Genomic DNA, 14,094 nt, shown 5'->3' with positions numbered 1-14,094 from the left:
GCGCTGCGTTAACGCATCGCTGCTTATTGACATGAGTGACCTTTTTAACCCCACTTTTACCATAGTGCGTATAACCTGCAGTTAGTCAAGAATTTTTTATACACAATTTCGCCTCAGATATCTCGGAGTTGAAAATACAAAATTATTAAGCATTTTATAGGCATGTAGCAGTCATTTATGCCTGACACACTGATATTTACCTTAATAAAGTACCAGCGGCAGAGCAGTGCTCAGTGCTTCAGCGTGCGAACCTCATCCCTGAGGTAGAAGTTTCGACCCGGCTGTGCCTATGGACTTTCTGTCTATGTGCGAATTTAATATTCAATATTTACTCGAACGGCGAAGGAAAATATCGTGAAGAAACCGACATGCCTTACACCCAAAAAGTCAACGTGTGTCAAGCTCAGATGGCTGATCATCTACTTGATTGACAAATGATCATAAAACAGATACAGAAATCTGAAGTCCAGACCTGTTGTAGTGCCACTGATTAATAATTTATTTAGATTTTAAAATGACATCATTGATACACAGTCACGCTATTGAGAAACGATATTAAGCGGCATCTATCATTCCCGTATGTCAAAATACATTTTTGACATACATACGACATATCGCCGTCTTCAATTGTACATATTATCTTACTATTTATTGTCTATAATCTATGAATCTAAATCTAGAAATCATTGCTCTACATTTTTTAAACATAATTAATATTTGGGACGCAATTTTTCTATTTTAAATTTTAATTAAAATGAAACGTTTTAGCGCAACCTAATTAACCTATTAACGGTAATCAGGGAAACATAAACATAAATAATTAAAATATTTACATAATTTATACAACTTTATTTTCAATGCAAAACAAGTAACAAAAGGTGACCTGAATTTATAGAATAATTATAGAATTGAATAGTATTTTTTCGCACTTTGTACCAATTCACAATTGTATTCGCTATTCTTGATTCAATGTTAAGGAAAAGTATTGTTAACCAACGTAAAACACATATACATATATGTCAACTTTATCGACAATTTTAAATATTATGTTTTCGGAAAATATTTTCAAGCAAATACGTTCGCAGAATTGTTGGGTAATTTGGAGACACCTTGATATATTTTATTTATATTATAACGGATTTTCCCCGAAGGTGTAGTTATAGACCACGGATCTCCCATTGAACTGCTAGGTCAGGACTGTATGGCAGATGACTCATTATCTCGACACCTGCCATAATCAAATATTCAACAATGCGTTTTGCGGAGCGCGCTGAAGCATTGTCGTGGTGAAGGAGGATTCGAGGGCGCTGCTATCGAACTCCATCAGTCTGGAGAAACTGTCCTTCCATCTTCTAGCACAACTGTCGCGAAATGACCTTTTCCACCAAACAATAAGACATCTTTTTTCCATGACTTCTTCCTTTCTTTACCTTAGTTGTCCGACCCTCGAAAGGAAACACCCACTGGGGTGATTGTCTTTTGGTTTCGGGTTCGTAGCAATATACCCACCTTTTATCACCCGTGCCGATGTCAAATACAGCATTTGAGTCACCGTCGTTGTTTCTATCTATCTTTTGGCGACACTCGTCCATGCGAAGGTGTTTCTGGTCGTCGGTCATAATATGGGGAATCCATCTTACACAAAGTTTCCTGACGCGTAAATGTTCATGTAATATTTTTGGAACTTGACTCATACCAGTACCGAGGCTTCCTCTATCATGAGTCGCACAGTACTGATGTTATCTTCAGTAGTCGCTGTTAAAGGACGTCCCTCACGCGGATGATCATTGAGATTGCTACGTTCACGCTTAAACTCGTAATACAATTAAAGTAAAAAGTGGAACGAGATGGGGCTTCATTATGTTACGCAGTCTATCATAGCTTTGTTGTTGAAAAAGCACACAGCGAAATCATCATAATAAATTTTTGACCGAAAATTTTCACGCGATATATTTACGTGACACCAAGATTTGCCGCCAATCAACAATAACATGACACATGAATGCTATACTACATTAGGTAAGCAAAGAGTTTTAAAATTGAAATTCAAAAAAGTTGTCATTAGCAATGTTTCAAACATTTTCAGTGTCACCCACGTATATGTCAAAATCGCCTTATTGTATCCATGAACGCATTTCACATATTTACGACGTATTAAAATATATAAAATTATATCACCGTAAGGATAATATTGCTATATCAAAGCCAGTTCTTAATCCTTTCAACACAAGTGATTTATAGCCAACAATCATTCTCTGACGTAACATGTTGACGTATTGTGTCCATGTCGTGTTTGGACATCAATATAACACTTATAAGTCATTTGGGAGGATTTTTAGCCTAGATCTATCAAATTTTCTTAAAATATACTTTGTTCTTACTGCAGCTCTGTAAAAATACTTTTTTAATGTTTATATATACATATATGATATATCATTAGCGATAAAAATTAAAAAAAAAACAAATACGATAACATAATTGACAAATTTAGATTATTAAAATCTAGATGTGTTAATTAAATAGAAGACTAAAATTTTAAATAAGAGAGACCAGATCTGGTGCTGTCTTCGCTTAACGAAGTATTATGAATTATCTATAGTATTACACACTACACAGTAAGTATATTAATACAGCGAAGAACTGCCAGCGTGAAAGGCACACTGCCACAGATACTAATATTTTCTTTTTCTTTTACATTTCTATGTACCAATTATTATTATTGCGCAGGTTAAAAACATTATAAATCCTGTATATATATTTGTGTGTTGGAATATAAACGTTAATTATCTCTAGCTTGATTAGAAATCTAAATAATGATTATCAAACATAGTAAAAAACATAAGCTCTAAAATTGATCCCTAGCAGACACCCCTTTTAATACATGCTTATAGCTATTCTACCAATGGTATTAACAAGTAAGAAGTATTAATATATCACAAAAAACGCAATACAAAGTTAAACGAGTTGAAATCTTTAACGTAATCCCTTAACGCTACTCAATGATCGATGAAATATGAATTATTAAAAAAAAATCTTGCAGAACGCCTAGTGTGGGAGTGGAACTGGCGGCGTGGATTGAGACATCCGACACGCTATCAAACGAGCCGCCATTGTATAGTCCTTTACTATCTCACAACTTGGTTCTTAACCATAAAGAAAACCATATCTACCTTAACTCTATACACATAAGCACTATTTTAGCGTGTTAATACGATTGCTAAAGGGAACATTTATCTTGGGAGATGTTCTTTAACCCTTATTCCGTGCGGTATTGTTGTCCTAAAATTTGTCAGATGGCTGTATAAAGGCTTTTTTAGTTTTGAATGTTGGTGCATTAGGCGTTGTTGATACCCGATACGATTCTAATATGAAGAACTATACATTCGGAATTGTCTTGCTTTCATAAAGCACTCACCGATTTTTATAGTCTTTATGGCCTCGACTACGAACAAATCAATGATATATGGACCTAAACGTTTGTCGAGTCATCTTAATGGAACCAATTAATATAGTATTACAATATCTCTATGGTATTAAATGACCATACCTGTCCTATTTTATAAACCTTCTATAAGTCAACAATTGACTCACTTGACTTCATGTCCTATAAACCATAGATGGCGTCCACAGTGAGTTTCCATCCCGTCTGGTCTTGAGCCTCGTATTTCACCTGTCTCCAAGTGTTCTTTAAAAAAATATATACGTGGGAAGTGTCGTGTCTGAAACTGGAGGCACAGAAGAGGACTTCACACATTACCAAGGCCTAAACAACCTTCGCACAACTTCGGCCTGCATGGCAGTCACGGATGTTTAGTCAGCGCATAAAGGAATTAATGTGTTTGACATTAATTCCTTGCACCGTTTTCATTCCTGCACATGATATTCGTACAGCTTGGATGCGTTCTCGGGGTTGACCCACTGCTTATCGTTTAAACTTACCACCTTATTAAAAAACTAGCTGTACCCACCGGTTCCACTCGCATTAATTCGGTCGTAGCACGATGTTCTATTTTCTCGGTAAATGAACCTTTCTATGCAAAAAGAATATTTTTTTGTTAGACATGGTGTCGCGAATATTGATGTTATTTATAAATCTGTAGAACATCACTTTGCTCTATTGTTGATAGTTTCCTCAACGTAGGCGATTTAGGATTTTTAATTGCCTTTTTTTGAAAGTTTTCTATAGCCTATGATCATCTGACCTAATTAAACTATAACATAGAGATGATGAAAGTTTTTTTTAAATAGTTGTATAATTTTGGATCCTATTTAATACACACAAACCAATTTTTCTTTTTATAATTTATATTGTATTTATTTAACAGCAAAACATCCTTTGTAAACTGAAAACTTAACTATTAATAGCGGCATACGTGGCTAGTTTTTCTCGCTTTCTCTACGCTCTTGTTGAATAAGTAAATGTAAACTTTTTGCTTCCAGTTCCTTTTTAGTAATAACTTTCATAAGTGTAATTAATTACCAACATGAATCTATAAATTTTGATTTGAATAGATACACTCCGTGCGTTGTACCTACGTTGCTTTATAGTATTTGTGAATTCGTACCAAAAAACAAGTAGAAGATATCTTACTGGTCTCTTTAATTCGTTAGCGCAGGTTAATTGATCCGACCCGGCATTTGGCTTCTTATTATAATTTTTATTGTAATTCTATAGGCACTGATTGCGTACACAAACAAGCTCGTTTACGCCATTCAATTTGTTACTTCTGAATCTTGTTTTGTCAGATGGAAATAAAATCCATCATTTACTTATAAGAAGCAACAAATACACAAAATAACTGCTATTATACGCGCATGTGTTTTACTAATAAATTATCTAGGGAACACAAATCAACTTATCTGCTATAACCCGCCCTATATATTTCAGCTGCTATGCCCTGCAAATTCCCTCATCGTCTCTGTCTTACTTTATCAGATTCAACGACATCTTTATTGTTCCTAGTTGAGGTGTTCTTTAAAATTTTGTCATATCATTTGTACCAAAAACCTCAACCTCTGTCAACCAAGCGGTTATATGTTATACCTACTGAGACCTTCCCTTTTCTTAACTCAGCATAGAATAAGACGACTGATTGACTCGATATTAGATAGATTGTATAAGTGTTTGTTGCCTCAATATAGGGCGGAGGAGTTGCATCACGTTTGTCGCACAACACCTCCCCGCTCGCCCCTCTGAGCGTCCTGCCAGCGCTAAGAGATTGTTGTCACATTCCTTCATATCCAGGGCATTGGTGCTCAAAGCTATTGTGGCAATTTAGTTCTATATAACCTGTATTTCAAATTTAGAATATCTCGGACGTTTTAAAATAGTCACTGCACTTTATTGTATGCTGTGGGTAGTTGAAAAAACATTCAGACATTCTTGATTGACAAATAGCTTTTTTGTGGTATATGTAATTTTGGAATGTTTTGTCATTTTGTAAAGGGAAATCTTTTTTCAGATGTTAATTGTTATAGCGCCGCTTTATGTGTCCAATTAAACGGTAATAGAAAATCAATTCATTAATGTGGTAAATTATCAGAAAACGATTTGATAGTCCAAAGATTCTCCTCCTAATTTTATATCAGTTTTTGTATTGTTGTAGACTACTTGTTTGGTGTTCTTTTTATAAATATACTTTTTAGTTTAATTTAATTTTATTATAACTTATAAATACAATTTGGAAACTGCTACAGAACATATTTGCACACAGGATAACTGTTATACTTATGAAGCGGTGAATATATAGCATAGCTCTTCCCCCCGTGGATCTAGATTTACTAAGGACTTTTGGATATTTGATTAAGGACTATTGAGATTTGCAGGCAGTTGGTCCTTTGATGTAATGTGTGTCCATTCTATTTTAAATAAATTTATAGTTAGCTCTATATAGTGTTTGAGGAACGCTGGACAACTAGACCGAAGGATACGGTAGCGGAGTGCCAGCCAACAATTGTTAGACAAGTGAACACATCCTTTTCACTACAATGATAATGGACGACCGTGCGTCTTCGCGCAGCTTCCTATTTACAACTCATACCAATTCATATACATCACTATGTGTTGTGCCAAGTTGTATAATCCAAACTGAACATCCTATATTTATTCAACCTTTGATCACAAGCTCATGTGATCTGTTATTTGGTCATCTTTAAAAACCAGTGGAACTACAACTTTTAAAGTGTCAGCGTCACATTTATGTATCATTTGTTTTTTTCTAATCAAGTGGATCAGTCTTCTGTGCCTGACACACGACTTTGACCTAGGTCAACATGCCAGTTTCCTTGCCAAGTTTTCCTTCTACGAGCCAGAGTTGCGCACTTACGCTCTAACTAAATAACCTATCTCAATCCATTTTAGACATCTAAATACAAATATTGATAAAAGTGTGCCAATAACCAATGGACGGATTGAGTACCTAAGTAAATTGTAACTATAATTAAATCATATGCCGGAAAACGTGTACACGTAAGATTTTTCATCAGAAATTACCGTGTCCAACCAACAATACTGTATTATTTAAATTAATCCTGCGCACTGTTTGCTTTTCGTATTTGAATTTGAATATTTGAATTGTTTAATGATTTGTGTGCAAATAATTGAAACAATGTATAGTTTCCACGTGTAGGCATAAATATTGTGGATAATAAAATTCGCTTTAGTAAATTTACACGTGCCTTTGTGAAGGTCATTTAAACATATGAAGGTTATGACGTCATAAAATTGTCGTCTAAAATTTTGTGCAAAGCAAATATTCTGCAATAAGCGTACTTGGACTAAAGGTGTGACTTAACGAATTGTAATAGAAATTATGAATTAATTAGTCATTTAAACTGGTATGTATAAAAATTAATAACATTCACATCTGCTCACTATGCTACACATCTAATCTTTTTTTTTAATAGAATAATTTTACTGTGTACCTTAACAACTAATATCAACATAACATAGGGATAATAACGGCCCCAGTCCCCATAATGAACAACTCTTTACTCTTTGTCCTTGGCGTGACAGATAGTCCCTTGTGCAAAGGCTGTCTGAAAGCAGAGGAATCAGTCACCCAAGTAGTCCTAGAATGCGTGGCTGCGGCTTCCAAACGAAGAAAAATCGTCGGAGCTGTAAGATCGCTCCGCGAAGCCTGCGAAGTTTCCAGGAATCTTCTAGATTTCTGAAAAGAGCTAAGCTGGCTGAATTTACCAGCATTTTACGCACGAACCAAATATAGTAGTATTTGGTCCGTGCGTATACCTGCAATAACTGGATGTTAAAAAATATTTTAATAAAACGAGTGCGGTACTTAGTAAGAATGAGTTATCATTAATTATACCACGTTGTAACAGCTGGCTTCGTCCATCCTTAAATATATTAGTTTAGGTATTATATACCTAATGGTAACCTGTAGCTCAGTTTCATCATCGGAAGGGGAGGCTGATTGCAAAATTCCACCCGTATCAAATCGACGTCTGTCATTGAAAAAGGGCGTTTTCAAGCCAGTTTTTGACGCGATATGAAACGAGCTATCCGCTGAAGTATTTCCGAAGTAAATCGACTTAGGGTTCTTCAAGAAAAGAGAGTACTAATTCTTCAATGCCCACTGATTTTAAGTATACCGCCACCCGTGGGTATCTCTTAACATAGATGAGCCTCCTGCCCTCTTTTTAAATAAAAAATAAATTTGACTTATTTTCTTAATATCGTAGTAACAATGTCGCTCAGGAACTCTCCATTGAAGAACTATTTACGCTTAGCGTCTAATGTTATTAGAAACATCAGTTCAGTACGATTAATTAAAAAAGCAATAAAAATTAACACAACACCCTAACTTAATAAAGTTGTAAAAATTTAATAACTTTATCAATTTTACGATCTTGATGAAGACAGTAATATAATTTTGACCCCACAACATCGGTTACCGAATCGCGTAAACGGCGCGGCGGCACAAAAAATTATGAGATGGAGGTGTGTGATAACTCTATGAATGATGAGCTGTATCTTTATTGTAATCTAATGTTATTGCATTTACACCTTACAACTTAATTCGATTTTATGCTTCAAACGTGCATTTTTAGCTTTCAATCTATTTGGAATAGTTTCAAGATTTTGTATTGTGTAAAATATTTTCGGGGCTAATATAGCTCAATAATTATTAGCTAATGAAAAATTCACGATTTAAAAAAAAAATAACACTTATTATTTGTATTAGTAAGATTTATATGTCTTAGGGTTTATTCCACTATAGTGACGCTATAACCTGTTTAGGTCTAGGCCTCAAATCATCTGTTTCATGATGATTTGTTAATCTACTAGGGAAATAGATGATCAGGTGCCTGACACACGCAGTCAACTTCGTCTAAGGCAAGCCAGTTTCCTCACGATGTTTCCTTCCTCCAAGAGCGAATGTTAAATGAGCAGATAGAATGTTCATATGTGAACAGCCAGGAATCCAATCCGACCTCAAGGATGAGAGTCGTACACTGAAGCCAAAACTGCTGTTAGAATTAATTAGAGTACTTATATAAAGTTTAATAGAGAATTTCGTAAGTCTATAACAAATGGGTTCGGGTCTAAAAATATCTGCCATTATACTTTTAAGTCTCATATACTTTTTCTGTAGTAATGTATAAATAAAATCCAGATAGTTCCTACTTTTTATTAAGTGTTTGTAAGGGGTAGGTTTATGTATTATCAATATTAAAAAAATTAGTAAAAGTATTTCCGAACCAATTCTACTTACGCACCTTCAAGAAAAGAGTTTACTAATTCTTAAAAGGCCTGCAACGCACTTGCGACTGCTGTGCGTTTGCCTCCTGTTGCGTAAAAAATAACAATATTATTAATAAAGAGTTTAATGTAACTTAGAAATGTCCCATATTATGTAATTTTTCTTTACATATTGTGTAGTATACTATGTAAAGATACTGTATGTTACTGTTAAATGTAATAAACTCCCCCACTAGTATCAGGGTCAGTGCAAAAAGAGAAAAAGCAGAGATGAATAACAATTTTATCAAGTTTGCAGATTGCAATGCGCGGACGACGCGTGCCGATCCCCTGCAGGGCTTACAAACTTTTTTTAAATTACTTATTACAATGGTATTACTTATATGGCGACATATACCAACGCTTTAACAATGTAAAATAATTAATTTGAGATGTAAAGAAGAAATTGGCACGCACTAAAAGTGTGTTTAGGACAGAAATTATCAGGAATTTTGCTTCTCTTTTTTTAACTAACGACTATAGACGATCCCCAACGAGAGACTATTCAACAGTTAGCTAAAAAAATGTCTTGTGAAGTGGATCGTGGAAGACTTCCAGCCATCAAGCTGATGCGGATAAAAAAACTTCGTCAAAAAGAATTGCATAGTGAAAGTAGCTAAGTACATATATATCTTTATTTAAAACGGATCAAATGTGTGAATCCCCTGCATCCAATTGCAGTGAAATTATCCAATCAAGCTGCTTTCTCAGCTGTTGACCTCTCGCCCGCACGCCGGCAGCTCGAGCTGAGCTTAAATATCTGGTCACGCTTTATCATGTCAGATATGTAGGCAGTCAAGCGGTATATATTAGTATATATATTTAATGGCGATAAATCCATCCTTCTATATTAGCCAATCAAAAGCATAAATAACGTAAGCACTTCATTTATATGTAGAGTAAGGTCAAAATCACGCCGAGCTTCTATTAATAAAAAAAACGCAATATTGTTAATATTTATTGATTCCATTACATTGATAATTGAATTAAAAAAAGTGTGGCTTCCTATTTTGTTTTTGTATATAAGAATCTATATCGCGTTCGGAGCTCAAAACTCTTCTGGGCATTCTGCCACACGGCGTAAGGTCGCAGCGCTCAAATCCTCCAGGATGGGATGGCCTCAAAGCCCGTGGTTTTGACGCTAGCCTTACTTCCTCCTGAATACTGTAACACTGCTTTTTGCCTTCAGTTTTACATTCGTGGTGATATTTCGAGCCGCCCTGATGTGCGAAAGGAATTTCAATATTTTTACTGAAAACAGAAGTTCTACTATAATTTCTCTTTGCTGGTACCTGCATTCTATTTGCCAACGGGCAGTAATTAGGGAAATTATTAGCTATTGCGTCACTTATGCCTTCGTTATATATATTCTTTCTTGGTTCAGAGCATTCAGGGGAAATCTCATTAAGCTTTGGGCACGTGGGCAACCTCGCTCGTCGTGGTTTTGGGCAAGGCTCTATGTACATGTAATCTATATCATCATCCTCTATTTCTGATACTTCAACTGGACTTCGCTCGCAATACTTCAAGCTAAGGCTGTCACTGTCAAACTTTTTAAGAATAGGAGTAGGTGTAAATCGTACCTGGGGCTCGGGTTCGTCTCTTACTGCTATGTCCGACGCTGTTATAGAAATAGTCGAGGAATAGGCCGCTCGTGGACGTGGAACTTCACAGGCGGCATCGTTTACATTAAAAGTCATTGTACTGTTATCACAAAACCGAATAATGTTATCTTTGAACACTCTTCTTTCAGGCACAAATCTTTCCTTGCAATTTCTACATCTTCTACAAATAAAATCTTGCTCATCTTGACAATCATCAGTGAAGCTATCTATGGAGGGGCTCCAATGTAGACCTGGTACAAAAGTTGGGTATGCGGTAAAAACTTGTTCTTTTAAGGCATGATTTCGTGGGTTCCTGGTAGATTTTGGAGACGATGTCGCATGAGACGTAACAATATAAAATGGATCATTCGAATCTTTCTTTCCATAAAAGTATGAGCAAAATTCTCTCGACTGTTCTGGCTGCTTTATCGTATGTCGTTTAATTTTGTCCAATTCATCAGCCATCTTCTCAGGATCTTCCGAACTAAATAGAGATCGTCGTGCAACGTGACCATTTTTACTTTTACCTTTCATATTCGTTTCGGCTTTTTTAAGCCTCAGAGTCATCATGTGTTTTTAAATTTTGTATTTTTTAACATTTTTAATTTTGACATCGTAATGTCATTCTAAATTCTGGCTGGGACACCAAAGAGGATAATTTCTGATATTAAATTCTGTACGTGTGGTTGACTGAGGGGGCAACGTTATCGTGCTAAGTATAATAAACAATAAATATGATTAAGGTACAGCTGATGCAACGGAAGAACCTAGTTGATCGCGAACCACTTCAATTCATAATCTCGCGACAACAGGGGATTGAGTAACATATTTCTTACAAACTCATTCTCTCAATCGTCTACGGAAAATAAAACTCAAAGACCAAGACAATAAAGATTCTTGTAACAGACAAATGCCGTATGTCATTAGAAATATTGACCAGATAACATAGAGCTACGTCTGCGATGTTTACGTATGTAAGTTGAGAGGTCAGCCATAATTGGTGAAGGTGATGAGGGCTGTCAAGATGGGCAGATGCGTGCAATTGTCTAAGTCAAAGATCAGAGGAAGTCGGTGCGGAGTGCGGGCAGCTGCCTGGCGCGTGCGCACTGTTTACTTGATGCTTACACTAATTGTATGACTTATCGTTAAACACGTGAACAAGTGACGAACAGTATTGTGCATCATTATGAACAATCTTATGAATCAGACCCCACTTACATTTCCGACAATCACCCAATTAATTATGATCAGCAAGAATGCAGACATAATACAGACGTTGTTCTTCGTACAAAACAATTTAATCTTCAAATTATAGAAATAGAGAGACTAGGTTTAGATCGTAAAACACAAATTAACGCGCGGTGGGCCGCAATTAAAATTACAGCGTTGATAACGCGGTTATAAATATTTTATCGTCCATAAAGTAGAATGTGTCCATTTCAGATAGTCAAGTGGTTCCGTATCAATTACTGAACGTTACGCGTCTTACCACACCTTCATTGAACGAACGAACGATTGTAAATAGACGCTAACGGGACATATGTATATCTTGGGTACACAACTGAATCTTTGAATTTTCTGAAACGATGTTCGATTTTTAAAAATAAATCATCTATGCATAAATTATCAAAGACAAAACGTCTTTATACTAGGGGGTGATACCAAAAAAAAGACATCACTATTTAATGCAAAAGTTAAGTTGGGGATTCTGTCATTCATCGGTACCTACTAAAGGTCGTGTTGGCGTTGGCCAGTGGTGGCCATGTTAAAAGGTGAATATATATATTTGCCAAAACATGTGACTTGTGTTACTTGAAAACTAATATTTAAAACAATTAACTAACATATAAGTGTATAAATTATCAGACTAACAATGTTATTCTTAATTTAGTGTTTCTGGTATGTTTTGATTAAGCCAGGCCTCATAAATTAAACATTTATGACTTGTTAAAATCGTTTTCACCAGGACCTTTCATTTTATTTGTTTTAAAAAAGTCTATAAAACAAACTAAGCTGTGTTTTGTAAATAGAATATGAAACAGTGGGAAGACTGCAGCCATGAAACGCCATTAAAAATATTCTGGCGGTAATCAATTTACGAATGTCACCCAAATTCCATAGACAAGAGAGTTTTTGACATTTATTACGACCATAGTCTAAACTTTTAACAGATTCTAAAAACAAGTTTTTCAATTAACTTACTTAAACAACTTGTAGTAGTGTGATGGACAAATTTTTACATATATATTTAATGCATAGATATCGATCACTTAAGGAGGATCCTTGATCCTTATAGAATATATAAAAAAAATCGAATAATTAATTTAAAGTGACTTCGGTTTTTAGTAGACAATTTTTAAAGCATAATAGGTAATACTTAAACAGTATAAAAATAAAATGGAAGTTTATGCTTCCTTCAAGGGCAGTTATGGCAGCCTATGTTAGGTGCGTTGTTAGCCTTTGAGGAAGGATTATGTTCTTTTCTTATCAATTGTAGGTCCTATCTCACAGGGTAGACCCCCACCGGGAGTAAATTAGACATCCTTGATGAATTAAAGTAATTTATTATTAATAAAATAAAATCAGCAGTTATTAATATTTTAAAGCATTTAGATTAGCCGTAAAGCTTTCGACGGACAATTATTTTGGAACATATTAACACTTGGGCGAATATTAACACGAATAAATAACATTATCAAATATCTCGATATTAATACGTTACATTTTTGAGACACTACGTCGCGAACAATGACCCTATAAACCTCTAATGTAAATAATATATTGAAGTTGCCTTTTGACATGTTAAAATGGAAATGGGCCCGTCATATTGCTTGTGATTTTCTTGACACCTATGTAAAAAGCCGGTCGTAAAGCTTTAAACTTGAAATGGCCCATTGGGTAGAAAAAGGAGGAACTGCTACTAGAAGCTTGGAACATGATAGATATGACAGGGCCTATCATCATATTGCCCGCGATTTTTATGACACTTGTGTCAAAAATTATGTTAAGATTTTTACTTGGAATGGCCAATTGGGTAGAAACAAGGAAACCTACTAGGGTCATGAAAGATTGTGGAGATTGTGAAAAAGATATGAATATGACAGGCAAGTGGTATAAAAGTCTTGATTGGACTCCTTCGTGTAGTGTTTAAAATAAAATAAATAATAATCTTAAGATTATGTATATGCTAATTTCGTTAAAAATAATATTCAATATTTTATTGAAACGAAATGTTACCATTTTTGGTAATGTCGTTCTTTCTGGGTACGTTTTAACAATAAACTAGTCACCCAAAAATTAATTGATAAGAAAACTCGTAAAACGATGGTTGTAACTTGCAGGTAGCTAATGAACTAATGACCACATTAAAGTTAAAACCAACAGTATACGTAACATTTTAATAGTTCTCGTTAACTTTATATGTGATTTACCACTTTATACCTTTTAGATTGGACGAAAAATAATTAATCCATTATGTAAGAAACTACTTTCAGAGCCGTAGTGGAAAACTAAAACAAAACACGAAAATAAAATGTTAAAAGATGTAAATCATTGATGGTATAACCCATTTAGGTTTGTGCATCAGATTAATGAATCTGTTTCCAGAGCATTCTAATTGGCAAGTACCTGATCAGCCTCCTGTGCCTGACACACACCCCCGACTTTATTATCTATTGCAAACCGGTTTCCTCGCGATAATTTCATTCACTGCTCGAGCGAATGTTCACC

The sequence above is a fragment of the Pieris rapae genome, chromosome 15 (assembly GCF_905147795.1).
Source record: "Pieris rapae chromosome 15, ilPieRapa1.1, whole genome shotgun sequence".
NCBI classification, from domain to species: Eukaryota; Metazoa; Arthropoda; class Insecta; order Lepidoptera; family Pieridae; genus Pieris; species Pieris rapae.
Note: the sequence above shows the minus strand (reverse complement) of the source record.